We start from the raw sequence: 20,070 nt of genomic DNA on the forward strand, positions 1-20,070 counted from the left end.
GCGAGTAGCCGGGTTACCAATACTTCTCGTACATGTAAACACACAAGGCCATTACAAGAACAAACAATATAGAAGAATTCAACTAGATGGTCATACCAATTTTTGTTCATGGATTGTTTGGACCATGTTGAAAAGTGTTTGAAGGATGCAAAATTGGAGAAGAGTGATATTGATGATGTTGTCCTTGTTGGTGGGTCTACTCGAATCCCCAAAGTTCAGAAATTGTTGCAGAACTTGTTGCCGGTGTAGATAGTAGCAGTAAGAACGCTGTGCTTGTGGATGTTACTCAGGAGGCGACCAAGTTTAAGGAGATGCAGAACCAAGAAATTGAGAAGTATTTCTTCCATTTCAGGGCTCAGGAGGCGACCAAGTTTAAGGAGATGTAGAACCAAGAAATTGAGAAGTATTTCTTCCATTTTAGGGCTCAAGAGGCGACCAAGTTTAAGGAGATGCAGAACCAAGAAATTGAGAAGTATTTCTTTTATAATAAATTAATAACAGAGAAAATATTGTCACAAACTGCATTGCATTACAAAAACTTAAAGTTTCAGACAATTGCAGACCTCGAGTTGAGCATCTATGAAGTGCAGATAGATAAAGAAGCATTTGTTACTAAGGTACGATATCAGACTTTAAACATCAGAGTACTGTATGTATTAACGTGTCACACATTGTTCCTTCAAGAAAAATTAAAAATGTTACACCGTGACTATATAGAACCCGTTTCAATAATCAAAAATTCAATTTTTTTTTTTTTTTTTTTTTTTTTTTTTTTTTTTTTTGCAGTTTTGCTGATTTTAGTTTTTATGGGTTATTTTGCTCATTTTCTTATATTTACAGAGTTTGGTCCATTGTCTATTGGGCTGAAATATGAATAGGGCCTAAACCGTTTCGTGTCACTAGTCTCACACAGTCACGATTCTCACTCTTCACTCACATTCACACGTCTCCCTCACTCTTCACATCTCACGATTCACGATTCACGATTCACGATTCACACAGTCACGGAAATCGCCACACCGCTGCCGCCTGCCGCCGTACATTCCAGCCACCGCCCCTCCGCTGCGCCACACCTTCCAGCCACCGTCCAGCGCCCACGGCCCACCGTACAGCCGCACTCCAGGACTGCCTCCACACCTACAGCCTTCTAGGTAACTTTGATTTCAAGTTTTAATTTCGTATTATACACTAATTGCTGACTTGTTGGATTGATTTTGTGCTTAATTGAGTTGTTTGTGTTATTTAATCTAGTCAATTAGTGTGTATGTTCTTTGAAATTGTTGATCTGTTATTAAATTTATCAAATTAGAGAGTTAGGGTTTCTGATTAATTTTGGAATTGATAATATTGAATTTCTGATTTTTTTTTCTTTGAAATTGATATTATAAATCGACAATGGGCTAGTAAATTTGATGATTTCATATTTAATCTATGAAATTAGGGGGTTAAGAACTTAGGGTTTCTGATTTTTTTTGGAATGGATTCGTTTGGATAATTGCATTTCTGATTTTTTGAAATTGATATTAGAATTGGTCAATTGGATATAGTGATTGCCTTGAATTTGTATATGTTCAGTGCTAAGCTCACTATTAGTGTTTTAGGCTTTTAGCTATACTGTATTATCAAGTTAGTTGCTTTTGTAGTTGGTTCTAACTCTATCCGTTGCAACGGCAAGTGTAGAAAGAGTATTTTCTGGAATGTTGAATGATTGCTTGGTTACCCTTTCAATTCATGTTATTGTGATGGGTTTATGTGTGACTTTGGTCAAGGTTTGTTGTATTACTGACATGCGTGTATTACACTGGTTGATTAATAGTCTATTTCCTAATGTATGGATAAATCACTTTCTGTACAAGAAGTTTATTATGTGGAGATTTGTCTTTTTCAATTTTTTTTAATCACATTTTAAGGTTATTTTGAGTTCAATGAATGTGATTACCCCTGGAAGGTAATATAAGCCATTTTTCTGTTTTGTTTGAGTTTATTCTCAATTGAATCTCTTGCTTTTTGCTTCATGAAATTATTGTTAATATGCTTGAATCTTGATGCGTCCAACGTTTATCCAATTTTTTGGTATTCTCTTTTAATAATGAACAAAATTCCGTAATCAGTCTTGTAATATTATAGTATACAACATATGAAACTCAAGTTTGTTGACAAAACTTGGACCATCAAATATGTGGAAGATAATCCAAAGCAAAATAATGTAGTTGATTGTGGAGTATTCACAGCAAAAAATATTAGGTTTTGGGCGCTTGGGATCAGATTACCCTTATTAGCGGTATGGCTTGTAACTTTTTTCCCATGCTTACAATAAGATTATATAATAAGATTAATTCTGGATTTTCGATTAGGATAATGCTGGGATCGCTAGGAAAATTCTCTTGCAAGAGATAAACCAAAAAGACTTTTTTCATGCATGCGTTTAAGAAGTATTAGCTCTCAGAGAGAAAGCTATGCATGCGTTTGCTTTAATTATTATTATTATTATTATTATGAATTCAGAACTTGAATTTTTTTTTCTTGTCTACTATTATGCTGTTTTTCTTTTTTGTGGGTTCATGAGGATGAATTCAGAACACTTATAAGTGGTCACCTTATTAACGTGTTTGAGCGTATCTTTTACTTATAAGTGGTCACCATCAAATGTTTGGCAAGCTTGTGTAGGTGATCTTTTGCGTTTATCAGACAGCACTTTCCTAATGAGTGTGATGCAATGCATTGTTATTACTATATAATTGATCTATTTGGTTGCTGATCCAGACTGTTCATCACAATGCTTACCATGCTGATCCTTATGCACAAGAATTTGGGATTAAAATTGATGAGTGGCTTGCTAGTGTTGAAGCACGTGTTCTTCCTGCATCCTGGGTATGCTCATGTCTAATGATTATTGATATGGAATATGTAATTGTGGAAGTTTGGTGGCCACAATGCCATGTGTAGGGAAATTTTGGATGTTTTGGTTATCTTGATATACGTGTTATAACTGGAAAATAGTTCAAAAATAGTCCCTTTCGTTAATATTTCTTTTTGGCAGAAAATGGTGAACGGGGGAACAGTGAACAACTGGTTCTGCATAAATTTTTCACGCAATGTGCAAGATGGCGTTGCTCGCAGTTTTTGCTCTGAGCTTGCCCAAATGTGTCATATATCTGGCTTGGTATGTATCTTCTATAAGGTTTTTTTTTTTTTTTTTTTTTTTTTTTTTTTTTTTTTTTTTTTTGGTGTCTGGTGGTATCATTGCTCCAATATTATATATCTCTGTTATGATATATGAAATGTGTCATTTTCTTTACTTGGCTATCATCTTACTTCCCCTCTTTTTTTTTGAACTCTGCAGTAGGCTGCAAAACTTCCTTAAAGTTAGATGATCATGTAGCCAAAACATGAAATACATCCCCCCCCCCTCCCCCGAACCATCATGCATAAAGATTCGAGCTTCTCATATGTATTAATTCACCAACGGCTTGAATTTGGATAAAACGGTTGAAATAGGTTTTAGTTGTAACCAAGGTTGTTAGGATCAGGATCTCAGGTTGGATCGATGAGGGGAGTAGGATCGAATCGGTAAAATTGGATCACAGAATCGTAAGATCCTACGAAATTGAAAAATGGGGCAATTAAGTTGTTGCTACATAACTAGATACCCATCATTCAAGCAATAAGGCCAAAATGTATAGTTAATACTTGCAACAATATTCTCAAGTAGTCTTCGCATTACAACTAAATATGTTCATGCTGCTGTATACTGTATTTGTCATTAATAGTTTCTTCTTAGAGCATTTTTTTTTGCTGATGAAATACCAGTCCATACCTTGAAAGCTTCATACATAATTGCAACAATATTCTCAAGTAGTCTTTGCATTACAACTAAATATGTTCATGCTGCTGTATACTGTATTTGTCATTAATAGTTTCTTCTTAGAGCATTTTTTTTGCTGATGAATTACCAGTCCATACCTTGAAAGCTTCATACATAATTGGGATGTCTTCACTATAATGCTGGTTTTTTTTTTTTTTTTTCCTATCTGGTGGTGAACCATTTTCGAGATTCAATCAAATTTCTTGTTAGTGGTGAATAATATGTATGTTTTTTTTTTTTTTTTTTTTAATTAGCAGATTATGCATGTTTCTGTTTGTAGCTGGTTATTTGTTTCTTTTAATTATGTTATTTGACCCTATCCATTATTATTTTCTTTATTTATTTATTTAATTTTTGGTCCATTGGGGGTGGGGGGGTATTTATGATTATTGTTGGCCGAGTCGGCGAGTCTCCAAATTAGTGGATAGTATGTGCTTTTGGAATTTGGATTGCGGGTTGGTTGTGTGCTATATGTAATTCAAGCTAAGAAGGCTACAATGTATATATCTGTAAGCATCTCTCCACGTAATTCAGGAGAGAGATGGAAAAGTATATCTCTTCCATTTGTTTATATCTATTTTTTTCATATCACCTGTTCTTTATTTGATTGATTGCTCATCATTGGCGTTGCTGTTATTATGAATCTGGAGCTCCCAGATAAAGGCGATTGCACCATGTTGCAAACCTACATGTGACAGCCGACTTTACATGGACAGTGGCATCAAGTACTTGCAAATCCTATATATATTATTGCAACTAGCTTTGTTTGTGTTTTTAGTGGTATTATAATTCTCTCGATGGAGTAGCTAGGCTGGTATTTCAAAATCAACACAAGAAGTTGCTTATTTATATTTTAAAGTTATATGTCATTATGGCTTTTCCATGTCTCCTTTTGGTGGTGTGAGATTATATGCTGGGTTAGAAGCAGCCAGCTTGAGGCTGGATAATATCCATTCTTTTTATGTCGTGGAAACCAGCTCCATACCAATATTGACATTTTGGTGAAACCAGCTCCATAACAATATTGACATTTTGGTGTGTTTACAGGTGTGGATAATAATGAAACAATGAAGGTATCTAGAAGTGGTGGAGCTGATCCTGATGGATACGGGCCAGGTGATCTTTATGTTGTCATTAAGGTATCCTTGATAATTCTTGCTCCTGGTATCTACTGTTGCCATTGCTAGTTCTGCTGCTGCAATGATCTTACCAAAATTGCACCCCAGGTTAGAGAAGACCCAGTTTTCCGAAGAGAAGGCTCTGACATTCATGTTGATGCTGTTTTGAGTATTACCCAGGTAAATGGCTCTCATTTTTATCTGCTTTTTTGTTTATGCTTTTGGCTGAATAGTTTATTTTGCTTTTACAAGAAAAGAATATAGTTCTGTTACACTGACTCGGATTTGGATGTCGTGTCTGACTGTCAAAGGATCAACACTCCACTCCAAAATTTTGGCCAACACTTCGACGTACCTAGATACAGCTACCATATAAAGTATCCGGACATTCATATTATTTAAAAATTGTACAATTTGAAAAACAATAAGATGGGCACAAGCTCCAATAAAAACAATGATTTTAAGGTAGAAGTAGGTGTAGTTGTTACCTGATGAGTTACTTACAAGGATCCTTGGTCAAAGTATCCAAAACAAAAATATATATACAAACAAGAGCGACAATGAGCAACAATGAGCCTAGTATATGACTATATGAGCAACAACAATTTTCTACCTACTGATTTTCTTGATCATTTTAGCCAAATACGACCTTAAAAACAATGATTTTAAGGTAGAAGTAGGTGTAGTTGTTACCTGATGAGTTACTTACAAGGATCCTTGGTCAAAGTAGCCAAAACAAAAAAATATATACAAACAAGAGCGACAATGAGCCTAGTATATGAGCAACAATAGTTTTCTACCTACTGATCTTCTTGATCATTTTAGCCAAATACGACCTTAAAGATAGGATATAAAATCGTTTCTTCATACTAGGTTCTGTATCTTCCCTTTATGTGAGCGCAAGTACAAGCATTAATGATACTTCCTCCAATTGGAATTAGATGCAACACTTCCCTAAAATGGATGTTTTGTTTAGTTGCGACATCACTAACTAGTAAGTTTTTCCTAATAATATACCAAAAGTTCTCCATGTGGGGACCAACACTCCCTTTTCATTATACAAGGGCTTCTTTGTCTAAATCTCATACCCTACGCGGGTCGTGGGGACTAAAACCCACTAACTCCCTTTTCCATAATCTCTGTGCCCACACCCATGTTGCAACTAATTCCAAACGGATGAAGTATTATACATGGAAAATAAAAAAAATACATGGTAAAAATATAAATAAAAAAAACTTCATAAAAAGCCACATGGCCTACTTCTGTTTTACCCCACCATTCAATTAAATGTAGTGAATATGAGAATTAAATCTAGTTCAATTTCCATGCCCCAACATCAATAAAATACAACACTAAAGCTGTCTTCCCTCTTTCTCTTTCTTCGCTCTCGTGAAATAGCTGCCATGTCAGCCATGGGCCCATGGTGGATATATCCACTGTGGAAAAACACCTCTCAGGTTTCAATAAGCCCCATCGTTTTATTGCTTGTAGGTGTCCTCCATTTTATAAACTTTAAATATAGGTTTTTGGTCTAAATTAGGTCTGAAATTACAAAGTAGATAATTGGGTCAACGGTGAACCGGATATCGACACTTATTTTCCGACGTTTTTCTAGAGCCGTGTTGAGCGTCGTATCGTGTCGGAGAACAAAGAAAACTAAATATAAAAGTAGGATTACAATTGTCTTTATTCAGCAGCATTCAGCAGCATCTTTACAAATTGGGCTCAGTTTGTAACACTTGAATGAGTAATTTACCCCATAAGGATGATAATTAAGTGGTACGATATCAATAAACCTACCCAAGTCTAATTTTTTAGCTTGACTTGTTTATATTTCAGTGCAGTTTAATTTACAAGTCAGAGGAGTATTCGGTCTATTTGCGTTTTATGCTGGTTTAGTTAGCTGGAAATGATATATATGATTTACAATTTAATTTTAATTTTTGGTTTAGTCCGTTTTATGTGTATCTGAAGGTATTTTTATGTATGTCAATCAAGTGACGCTTAATTAATCCTTTACAAACATGCTCACTACCGCTTGCGTGGACCGTCTCAAGGAACGAAATTGGTTCTATGTCGCTGTTCAACGGGAGTGGGGACCCCGTGAATTAGGTTGACACGGTGCCGAAATCGTTACTCAAACGGAGGCGTAGTTGTGGTATGAGCATGTGGCACTTCGGTACTACCGCTTGCGTGGACCGTCTCGAGGAACGAAATCGGTTCAATGTCGCCGTTCGGCGGGAGTGGGGACCCCGTGAAATAGGTTGACACGGTGCCGAAATCGTGACTCAAACGGAGACGTAGTGGTGGTATGACCAAACATGAACATTTCTATGGAATTTGGGTTAGCTTGCATACTTCATAGTGGAGATCTTTAGATCCTAGTTACATACTTTTTCTATTTTTTAAGGGGTTGCATGCCTTTTTAATATAGTAAGAAGAAGCCTATTTTACTTAGTTGCATACCTTTCTAATATAGTAAAAATAAAAAAGCTTATTTTAATTAGAATTGCCTCTGTTTTCTAATTGGTCCAAATGGGTGATATATGTTAGTTTTTTTTGTTGTATTAAATCATATCCGAATTTTTTGCTCTGTTGATTTCAGCTAGATTATGTGTTTTATGCTGGTTTAGTTAGCTGAATTATGCGTTTTATGCTGGCTTAGTTAGCTGGAAATGATATATATGATTTATGATTTAATTTTAATTTTTGGTTTAGTCCGTTTTATGGGGAGGTGGTGTCGAAATTTATACTCCTTCATTTGAGTTTATTTAGGCAAATTACCCCTGCATATCTGCATATATGATTGATGGCTGCTATTTTCTATTACTTGGGTGTTGCATATTCATATTACACTTTGTGCATTAGAACTTTAAGACAAATAGCATTAGTTACCACCTAATTTTGAAGTATGGACCTATTTGCTCTTGTTGAATTGTATTCGTGTGGTATCTGAAGGTATTTTTATGTATGTCAATCAAGTGACGCTTAATTGATCCTTTACAAACATCATGCATCGAACAACATACACTGAGTATCATAGACCAATTCATACATACACTTTAGTTTTCGCATTTTTCTCTCTTTTTCTTTCTTTTTATTGCACTTCTATCCAGTTTATGTAGCTTAAGTTGATGATCTTCGTGTGTATGTGATGTTAAATTAGCATTCAAAGATGGGGGGAAAGGAGAGAAGGATTGAATGACTAGATCCGTGAAATGTTATTTTGTAAACACGGATATGTGTCTAAGATAAGTAAGATCTATGTTCATGCATCTGGATACCCTACCTAGATTATCCAACTAAATTGAATAATGCAGAACGTGATATTAGTGGACTTTCTACTAATAAATGTACGCAAATACTACCGCTTGTCCAAAGGATCAGTTTGTGACATCATTTCCTCTGTTAACTACTGGTTTTACTGATCCTTGTTGACAAATTTCATCACTTCTCTCAGTCTTGATATTATCCACCAGATCTTGATCATCAACAGGATCGATTATATCCTCATATTTTTCAGCTGATAAAACCAATTCAGATGCTGATGCTCACCGAAAACTTCCAACCTTCTCCTGGAATCAAGCAACATTGCTTCCAGCCTATTTTTCTCCTTCAAATCCTCCTCTAACTTCTCCTTCTGTAGCAAATATAACAAATACATATATGGTCACGGCGTGACATTTTATCATTCAAATAGTAGAAGGTTGATTATAGGATAATGTTGAAAGTATTCGGTGAGCACAACATCTGGATTGGTTTGGTTTTATCAGCTGAAAAATCTAAGGATATAATCGATTTTATTGATGATCAAAATCTGGTGGATAATATCAAGACCGAGGGAAGTGATGAAATTTGTCACAAACTGATCCTTTGAACAAGTAGTAGTATTTGGTTAAATTTATTAGTAGAAAGTCCACTTACATCACGTTTTGCATTATTCAGTTAGAAAAAATTATAATGATCATATTGGACAAACTTTTGAAGCATTATACCTGATTGCATACTTGGACAATCTAGGTAGGGTATCCAGATGCATGAACATAGATCTTACTTCTCTTGGACACATATCTGTGTTTACAAAATAGCATTTCACGGATCCAATCCTTTTCTCCTTTCTTCCCATCTTTGAATGTTAATTTAACATCACATACATTTGAAGTTCATCAACTTAAGCTATAAAAACTGGATATAAGTGCAGAGATGCACAAAGGCACAAATAACACTAGAGTAACCAAATGTCATTTGACATGATCTTAAAAGTGCCCCTTACCCCACCCCCTAAATATCAATTGTTTACAAAAGAGCAAGTAATATTTGCTCATTTCTTCAAGAGCATGAAGCCAAAGACATGGTTGTAAATATAGTGTAGAAATAGTTACATACGGTCCTTCATCCGAATTAGAAAATGGGATGGTTGTACATATTATTGTAAATATATGTGAGGGTTGTTCTTCATCGACTTGTGAGTTTTGCGGTCCTTCATTCGCATACGATTTGAGCAAGATAGAGTGCTTAGCATACGGGAAAACGTAAGGCTTGTTACCAACTCTATGGCTCTATTAAGGAGAGGTTAGAATTCTTAAGATAAGTTTTAATTAAATGTAATTTTTTTTTTGTAACACGTGTAATAGGTGCATTCAAGTCAAGAATGCAGTAGCGGTACTTGTAGCTAATGGTCTTGGCACGATTGTCTCCATAAGTAATATTTGCACTTCTCATAATGCCGGCTCACTCCATGAACAGTGGCTGGCGGTGGTTCAGGCCACCACCGTGGAGGATTACCGGCGGAGGTTCATCGAGATGGCGTTTCCATTGGAGGACATTTCGGAGAGCTTGACGTTTTTCCAATTCATCAACGGCTTACGGGATGATATCAAAGGCTGAGATGCGGTTGTTACATCCCTACAACCTCGACCAAGCGATGGAGATGGCGGTGAGGAATGGAGGAGAGAAATCGAGTTGCCCAATTGCGGAAAGGAGGTGGAGGTTGGAGGAGAAGTTCGAATGTCGTTGGTGCAAGTGCTAGCAGTAGAGAAGAGTGGAGTAGAAGGTGGGCTAATTAGAAAATATGGGCTGCCAATTAGTTTGGGCCCAAAGAATTGGCCTAAGGCCCCAGAGTCATCCTAAGGTTCAGTGAACTTGGGACAACCTGGTTCCTCTGCCGCAAGCAAGGCCGTGGGAACCACCCGTCGACTGCAAGACCGGAGAGCAAAGGGGCTTTGTTTCCGATGTGACGAGAGGTGGGGTGTGGCCCACCGTTGCAAACGGAAGGAGCTCACACTCATGGTTGCCGGAGAAGAAGAAAGAGATGGTGTTGAGGTGGATGAAGAAAGTAAAGTGTGGGAGCCTAGTGAACCTGCCATTGAAGTATCCTTGTGTTCGGTGGTGGGTCTTTCAACCCCAAAAACTATGAAGTTAGGTGGTGAAGTCAAGGGGCGACACATAGTAGTGATGATCGACCCGGGAGCAACTCATAACTTCATTTCTGCACAACTAGTGTCGGAACTACCACTAGAAGTGTGTGGGAGTGGGGAATTCAGGGTGGCTCTCGGAAATGGAGACACGGAGAAAGGGCGTGGGGTGTGTAGGAAGGTGGTGATTAAGCTTGATGGAGGTGTTACGATCACGGAGGATTTCCTACCCTTGTCCTTGGGAAATGCCGAAGTGATACTTGGAATTCAATGGTTAGAGAAATTGGGATCCGTGACTACCAATTGGAAGACTCACGTCATGAGGTTCATCGTCGCCGGAGTTCCGGTGACATTGACTGGTGACCCACGCTTGAAAAGTCACAAGTTTCTTTGAAGGCCATGGTGAGAAATCTGTGTAACGAGAAGGTTGAAATGAGAAGAGAAGGGGAAAGGTGCAATTTCAGGGAGGTTTAGTAGAGAGGAGAAGGGGAAAGGTGTAAAGTCCGAAAGCGATTGCGAATTGGATGATGTAGAATTGGATTTAGCTGATTAACTTTTTATGGTTGGTAGTGAGATGAGAGGTTTGGTGAATAAGATGGATGATGATGTTCATGAGAATGTAGTATTTGAGGAGCGTACATAGGATTTGAGGGCTCAACATAAAGATATAGCAAGGCGAAATGCTTCTAGATATGCTTTTTCAAGTGCTCGGGAAGAAGAAGAGAATAATGTGAATGATGATGATGATGATGATGAAGAAATGCAAGCAGATGCCCCTTAGGGCCGTACGAGTGTTTGGCTCTTATGGCTGCATAACCTTTGAAGTAGTCTATGAGCTCTTGATTTCCCATACCAATCCACTAAACAATCCCTTGAAGTGGCTCAATCATGTGCTGCCGCTTATTTTGATATCATTAAAAAATTTCAAGATTTTGTTGTTGATGATTAGACAGTAGACTTGTTAATTTGTACTGCTGCCAAGAGTTTAACTTAGTGTCCATCAAACTAATGCTTACTTGACTTGTAGACCATAATTAATTTCAGCTTAGGTCGGAAATTTCTTTGTAGTTGATGGATTTGAATTGAAGCTCTAGTAGGTGAAAAAAACAGGTAGACTAGACCACCCTTAAGCAGTGGATATTAGTATTCAGCGTAAGAAGTTAGATTTGAAAAAGAAGAATTATTATTCAGTAATATTATCAGTTTGAAAAAGGAGGAGAAAGTGCCTAGGCAGCTGGGCTTGCTTGTTTGGGCTGCGGCTTTTCTTCTTCCTTTTTTTTTTTTTTTTTTCCCTTTTTCTTTCTTTTCTTCTCTTCTTCTTGGCTCAATCTCCCAACTTCAAAGCACAAAAATCATGCCAATCACCCTCAAGCTTCCATGACAGACCCAAAATCCATCAAAAGCCAAAAATGAAATTGTTTTAATTAACCCGGTAATTAATGGTCCAAATCCAACTTGGAATCGACCACCATCAAAAGGACCACAAACAACAAGAACCAAACAGACTATTGAAACTTAACGAATTTTACCAACCAGCCCCTTATTTGCAACTTTTGAAAGATATATATTCTGATTTATCTCTTTAATAATTTTTGTAAAGTGTATCTTTAGCTTTATGATCATCCTTAATCATAGCAATTAAGGATATTCTGTTTTGTATAGTCAGCCGTGTATCATGGCCTAGTATCACGCCTAGTCTAATGTATTTTAGGATTATCAGTTGTTATTCTTAGCCTAGATTATTGTTGTATTCTTTGTATTTAAATAGCCTTAGTGCATAATAGAAAGTCAACGATTACAATAAAAATAAAAATCAGAAAATTTAAAAAATTCAAGACATTCTAATCAAATTACGTAAAAAACTATAAAAACTGAAAGTAAATTGATGAATTTAAAAAACAGTTGTTCGAGTACATGATCATATGCCGAGTGCCGATGTGCAAAATTAATCGCAAATATCTAGAAGCCTTAAAACAAAACAAAGGCCTTAATCTTTTCTCAATAAAACTGAAATTAACGGCTCAACTGGTTTTCATTTTCCTTCAAATTTTTTTCCAGAGCAAGATGTTGCGCTTTCTGTTTAACACGTCGCTTTGAAGAACCTCTTGCAACACCATGGGCATGTTGCAAGAGACTCTTGAAATTGTAGTGTCTTATTTTCTTTCCCTGACAATATGGGCACCTAAAACCCGCATCTGAAAACCTTAATTTGCACTTCCCATCTATCAGATCTTTGTAAGGTTTTTCAGAACACTCTTCTATCTCAGACTCACACTCACTATAATCTGCTTCTTTACTTGAACTCTCCATTTTTTTTTCTGGAAACTCTCTAAGTTATATGTGAATCTTTGATTTCAACATTATTGAGTATATATAGGAAGATTAGGGTGGGTGAACGTGAATATGTGACCATTGAAAGTCTTGGATATGGAGAGTTTTGAAACTTTAATTTAATTCACTTTAACTAGTGTGTGGCCCGATGCCCCAGGTTGCTAGTTTGTACTTGTTTAGTTTGTTAATTAAGTTCGACTGTTTTTTCTTAGTATCATGATAATCATCTTGAAATTCCATCATAAGTTGAAAAAAGATTTGTATTGAGAACCATATTCAATATATTATACGGAGTATGTTATGATATATTTATAGACATTCAAAAACTATTGACTATTAGAAAATTAAAATTATTATATTTCATCAATTTGAAAAATAATAGAGTTTTTCAAACTTCAAAATTTAAGTTGTTAATTCGTCTTATGATCATTACATAATGGAAACAAATAGTATAATAAAACACTAATTATTTATCTAAATTAACTATAATTTTGTTGGACAGAAAAGCACAATAAATAAATGGCTAAGATAATAAAACTTGTTGGTCTCAAGTTCAAGTCTTGCTATTAGCATTTTTTAGTTGTCAAACCCAATCATTACGTAATGGAAACAACTGGACTGAACTGAACTGATTGGGGCTGAACTGAAATGAATATTTTATGAGAGAAGGAAATTAGGAACTGAACTGAACTGAACTGATTGGTGGAGCTGAACTGAACTGACAATGACGATTAAATTCATAAGGCCCATATCCTTCTTAGCTTGGAAGCCATAGAGTTGGCGCTTTCCTCTAGGGTAAAACAGTTCCAACCTGTTTCTTTCCAAGCAATTCTTCCTGTCCCCTGTCCTATGAAGTGCTTGTGCAGCCGCTCAGAAAAACTAAAAAGATATTCATCAACATCATCATTAGATTATTTTCAGTTTAGTTTAGTTCAGCTCATTTCAGTTCAACAGTTCTTCCTGCCCCTTCCCAATTTTTGCACATATCCACGCTGCCAAACTGCCACGCATGAGTAGGTTGTCCCGAGATCGATTCCGATTGCTAAGAGAGAAGATAAATAGTGTATGTTGATGATTTTGATTTTCTTTACTTTCCAATGCACTGCAAAATTGTCTTTTTAGAGACGAGAGTCCGTTCAGACTCCCCTAGGGGGCTAGGTGCCTCTCTGCAATTTTCTTCTAGCGGCGGTGTGCACTGTTCAGTAGCCTCCGAGGTATTTTTTTAGATTTTTTTTATTGATTTGTTGATTGTTGTTGTTAAATTATTGATTTGTTGATTGTTGTTGTTAAATTATTGATTTGTTAATTTTTTTACTTATTCCCATCCCTTTTCCGGCCATCACACTCCCACCTTGAACCCCTCCGAATCGAACCACCACCCTATATTCTCACCGCCTGAAATTCCACCCCCTTTATTGACTTCCGATGGAGAAGGGGTTGGGTCGAGAGTAAAATATAGTAATTTTTTACATGAAAAAAAACTACACGTGTTGACTAGAGTACATTAAATTCGTATTCTTGAGATTTCGGGATTATAATTGGGGATAAATGTACTCCAACCGGTTCATTCAAATCTCTCCGATCTTCTCGCACTACTCTACTTCTACGGACATGCAATTGTTGAATTTCTTTATCAATCTCAAATTCAGGAAATTCTCAACAAATTAGGGTTTAAAATTGTGAGAATTTCTTAAATTTCGCCCTGTTAATTTCATAGTCAAATGTCTAAATTAAATGTGATGGAGTACATTTATCCCCAATTATAATCTCGAAATCTCAAGGAGAGTACATTTATCCCCAATTGTAATCCCAAAATCTCAAGCAGGGCAAAAGTTGATCATTGATACCTTCGGCGGCCACCACCCTCCTCTCTTCCACCGACGGCGGCCACCACCCTCCTCTCTTCCCCCGACGGCGGCCACACCCCTTGACCCGAAACTACCCCGAAACCAACTCCCTACCCCTTCCCCGATCCCCGAAACAACCCCTCTCCCTATTGATTTCGGGGTAGTTTCGGGTCTAGGGGGGTGTTGTACGTGTCGTGCCTACCTCGCGCCGTGCTTCGAGCTGAGCTGGCCCGGCTCGGCGAAGCCCGCGTTGACCCTAGTATAGATATAACTCGATAGATTGCATAGCATTTCCTTTCAAGTTGGCCCTGCTCGGCGGAGCCCGCGTTTACCCTAACCTCGTGCCCGTGTCGTGCTTCGCGCTGGCTCGGCCCTGTGCCATCTTTACCCTCTGCTTGAGATTTCGGGATTATAATTGGGGATAAATGTACTCCAACCGGTTTATTCAAATTTCTTCCATATTGAAATTTGAAAGTGTGGCTCAGGCCGGGCCCATGTCCTTGCACGCAGAGTAACGTGTCGTGCCTACCTCGCGCCGTGCTTCGAGCTGGCCCGGCTCGACGGAGCCCGCGTCGACTCTAGTATAGATATAACTCGACAGATTGCATGGCATTTCCTTTCAAGCTGGCCTGCTCGGCGGAGCCCGCGTTGAACCTAGGGTAACATACATTTTTGTGGCCCACGGCCTGGCACGCACAGTTACGTGTCGTGCCTACCTTGTTTCGGGGTCGGGGAAGGGGTGGGGTTTGGTTTCGGGGTAGTTTGACCAAGTTGATTTCTATAGGGTAGAGTCTAAAATAGGATTTTTTTTATAATTTAAAGTATTGCTAGTATGAGAGAGAAATAAGTGTATATGTTTGTAAATGTTATAACTTAGTAGCAATTTCATTTATCAATTTCATTTATCACTTAGTTTGACCAAGTTGGTTTCAGGGTAGTTTGACCAAGTTGATTTCGGGTTGATGACTCACAAACTAGTATAGATATAAAAAAAGTTCTAAAAATTCAAAAGCATACAACAAGTCATATAAGCTATAGTCTTTTTAGATGAATAAAAATAAAAATTAATTAATTACTCAAATATATACAAAAATTCCATAAAATATATTTCTTAAAAATAAGGAATCTATGGTTGAATATCACAAAAGGTTAAAAAGTGTAGTCCCTCAAACTCTAATGTGTTACAAAATACTTCCATAACAGTATCAGGTTCTGTTTTGCCGGACTATATAACAAAATACAGGATTACCTAGTAAATTAAAAATTTATGCAAAAAAACTTCTGAATAATTTACTATTAGACGATAACTCAACGTTTGCTGCAACAGGATTACTTAACAAAGACCCAAAAAAGAAATTTAGAGTCTTAATTAACATGAGAAGAAATCAGTCCAAAGTCTAAGAATACATATCATTATTATACAAATTCACTCATGTCTTACAAAATACACATTGATTGTCACTAATTTTAGTTGATTTTCATAAAGTAGATCTAAATAAGGACAAAATGTCAAAAACAACAGTAATAATCAGGTTTACTGTAAACAGCGGCCTAATCCACACATTAGTTAATCAGATCACAAAAACTGACCTGTCCTTGAGACTCAGGCTTAGGGGCTTACATGACAACATAATCAGGTAATTTGACAAAAGCTTGTGAGGTGTAATGAGCTATTCCAACTAACATAGCTAATATAAATCAAACTCACCTAAAAAGAAAGCAATGGGGGTGAAATAACATGGGTCATGATAGATCTAAAACAGGGGTTGGGACAACAACGTCCAGCCCGTGTCAAATTACGTAATTTTGCTGAAGTTTGAGGACAACGTGCGTCGTTTTATTCCGAGTATTGTATTTTACAATTCAAATAATGTAATGTATTTCTCCATTCAAGTAATGTAATTCATCCATTCACGTGGACAACAATTAAATTCACGTGGACAACCATTCAAATTTTGTCTACTTTTTGCTCAGGAAATGTTGGTTTTGCCCTCGAAGTTGCTGTTTATTACTGCTTTTGCCACGCGCTTGACCGGCTTGTCCCAACTGCTGTTTTGGATTGATACTTCCCCGTAATAACATAGCAAAGGACCACTCTAACTTAACAAAAGAATCCCTTTCATGAATCAGAAGTTTGATATACAAGCAATTTTAATTAAAAGTTTGATATACAATCTAACTTTTAATAATATTTAATATATAATATTTAATTAAATCATTTAATATAAGATTTTCATTTGTATTAATAAAATCATCATCATTATCTATACTAAAACAGAGACCACTCACTCCACACCTTGTCACGTGTCTCTCTTTATTTGATTTCTATTCTTGCCTAATTAATAGCTTCTAAATAAAGCAATTAAATCTTAGTTTATCTCACAATGTAAATTTATAAATAAACAATATATTCGTATCAAATATATATTAACATAAATAATATTTACTAAAATAATATTAAAAAAGAGCATATCTTTACTATTGTTTAAAATGAATATGCTAAAATAAACATTGCAATAAATATACATGTATTCTATACTCCAACCTTTTACTAATTTGCAATATTACAATAATATTTAAAATCGTTTAAGTAGTTTAATCAAACTAGATATTAATGTCAGGAAAAACATATACATATACAGAGTAAAATTAAAAAAAGACTTGGAAAGTTATCCTTTGTCTTCTCTAAGAAATGATAATGCACAAAAAGGGGTGATAAATATACTATAATAATGACATCAGAAGCTCGCTTTACCGCAGCCACAACACAGAGTCACAAACTAGATTAAGGGCCTGTTTATTTCAGCTGAGAACTGAACTAAACTGAATTGAACTAAAATATTTTACAAATTAATTAGCAAAATAACTAAACTGAACTGAAGTTGAAGTAAACGAGCCCTAAATTGTTTAATCAATTCTATATTACCACCAAATACCAAAATCTTTAAAAGCATTGAAAAGGAGAGCTCATAGCCTCATATACGTCCCACTACAATAAAAATGTCAAAATAAATAAAGTTCTCATGGAAAAACAATGTTTAAATTGCTGGCATTTGACACTACTGTACTTGTTACAATAACAACCAAACAATTTGTCCTCTAATCTTTTGGTTCCTCAAATTTTTATCTTCTACTAAACAAATTTTGTGGCTTTTCTCTGCAACACAAATTTGGTGGAAGATGAGCCAAAAAAATTTGAGATTTTGTGGAATATACTGATATTCAGATGATGGGTTTATGTCACTGAATACAGATTATTCCTTTTATAGTTGAAATGGATAAGAGAGAGTTCCAAAATGGTAGAAAAGTTGGGGCAGTCAAAGCAGCCATTGACATGTATGGAGGAAGGGCTAATCAAGTACAAGTAATTAAGAAGCCTCAATATGATGCATCATCAAACTTTGAGGTATATTATTTCACATTTTAAGCATTGTACTAACTTATTTTGTTTTGGTGCAAATGAGCCACCAGAAGGGGTTATGAGAACCGATCCAGGATCACCACATTTTAAGCATTATATATATAAAGTAAAAATAACTCATTGTATTTACCACTTTGTTGGTGATGAATTTCGCTGCAGAAAACTTCAAAGGCTCCAGAGCTTCATGTTGCAACGAGTGGGATTAGCCAAATCAAAGCGAACAGGATAACAGTAAGTCAGAAATATCCGAAGTTGAGTTTGAACTTCTGAAGGCTAAGAAACTAGTTAGGGAGCTCAACTTGAGGATAGAAGAATCAAAACTGAGAGCTAGAGAGTATAAGAAGGGAGTACGAGTTGAGGAAAGCTTGTGCAAGAAGAGAATGGTCAGTATGAACAGGTGGCGAGGGAAGTTGAAGTTTTGAAGCGCGAACACAGCAAGGTTAAGCTTGAGATCAAGTGTGCAGTCAGGGAGAAGTTCATGGCGGAGAAAGAAGCAGATTGTGCTTACTTGAGACTGAAGTCTTACACGCGTAGTGTTTGAGAGAATGAGGGGCCGGGCGAGATTGAAGAAGCTAACGAAGAGGAGGTGCTGGTTGAGCTGGCTCAGATTCAGGCCAGGAAAGAACTTGCAGAAATCGAGGCTTAGAGGAAAGAAGAAACAGAAAGATATTCATTCCTGATTGAAGAAAGCAGGAAGAAGATCAGTGCTTTGAGAAATGAGGTTGAGAAAATGGAAGATATAAAAAAAGTTGTTACAACTTACTAATAGAGATGTCGAGGCATTGCAGTATGAGCTGAATTTGATCAAGGAGATTGATAATAAGATTTATAGAAGCCCCAAGGATGAAGAAGAAATTGGGGTTGCAGTCGGTCAGAAAAGATTTGGAGGGAGCAAAGGAGTTGGAGGTTATCAAGGAAGGTGAAATAGAACTTATGGGAAGTGTGGATGTTATCAGGAATGAACTGATAAACACTACAAGTGAGAAGAGAAATATTGAGAAAATGGGAGCTAGAAAATGAGCTGTGTATAAAGAAGTTGAAGTTGAAGCTTATTAAAGCCAAAGACAGGTTAGAGGGTGCCAGAGCATCTGAGGAAGAGGCGAAATTGATGTTACCAAGTTTCTCGGTTACTTTAGAGAAGTTGGAGAAAGAAAAGGAGGAGGCGAGGAAAGAGGAGGGACAACTGACAAACAACATCAGGGAGTCAGAAACAAATGAAAATGAAAAGAGGCTAGAAGCTGTGATAGAAGAGCTTGAAGCACTTAAATTAAGAGAAGCAAATGCTCTGGCAGAAACTGTAGTAAGAGAAAGGGCTTCCAAGAAAAATTCTACCATCAAGATATCGAAATTTGAGTATGAATATTTAACGGGATGTGCAGCCAAAGCTAGAGAACTCTTACAGACAAGAAAGTGGCAGCAGCAGCAAATGCATGGGCAGAAGCATGGATGGCTGATGAGAAAGAATGAAGGTGAAAACTGTTGTAGCAGAGAGGAATATCGAAGAACTGAAGCTGAAGGAAGAGGAGGGTACGTAGGATGAAAAAGGCAGAGAATGAGGCTGAATTGGCGACAGAGGAGCTGCAGAAAATGAAAGATCGGGATTATAGCTTGACACCGGCTAGACAAGGAAAATTCCGGAGATCTGTTGGCTCTCTAGGGCCAAGACGTATCAGCGCGCGCTTCAACTTCTTTTAATTTCAGGCGGAGGAGGAAAGCAATGCTTAAGAGTGCAAAATATTGAGAATGAGAAATCAGTCCCCTTGATTGAAGGAAGACACTTAAAATTGATCAGCTTCTTAATCCGACCTTCATTTTATAAAATCACATTCAAGCACTATGGGCCGGGAAGCACAAACTAGGTTCATCAGAGTGTAATTATTTTGGAAGATTTTTTAACCAGTACAAAATGTAACTTATACTCGTATTAGATTAGTGAGATCTGATATAAATGCTTGTAAAGATTTGCTATGAGGGAGGCCTGAGGAGGTTACTTTCCACATTTGAAATTCTTTGTGAAACTTGTATGAATGGACCAAGAGCACAACCAAATTCTAGATAATATCGACAGTGGATA

General features: G+C 36.7%; 1 pseudogene; it reads left to right on the forward strand.

Annotated features, from left to right (window-relative positions):
- The first annotated feature begins 271 nt into the window (after positions 1 to 271).
- Positions 272 to 20,055, forward strand: LOC110705228 (annotated as a pseudogene).
- The last annotated feature ends 15 nt before the right edge of the window (positions 20,056 to 20,070 follow it).

The sequence above is a fragment of the Chenopodium quinoa genome, unplaced genomic scaffold (genome assembly GCF_001683475.1).
Source record: "Chenopodium quinoa cultivar QQ74 unplaced genomic scaffold, ASM168347v1, whole genome shotgun sequence".
Classification (NCBI taxonomy): domain Eukaryota; kingdom Viridiplantae; phylum Streptophyta; class Magnoliopsida; order Caryophyllales; family Amaranthaceae; genus Chenopodium; species Chenopodium quinoa.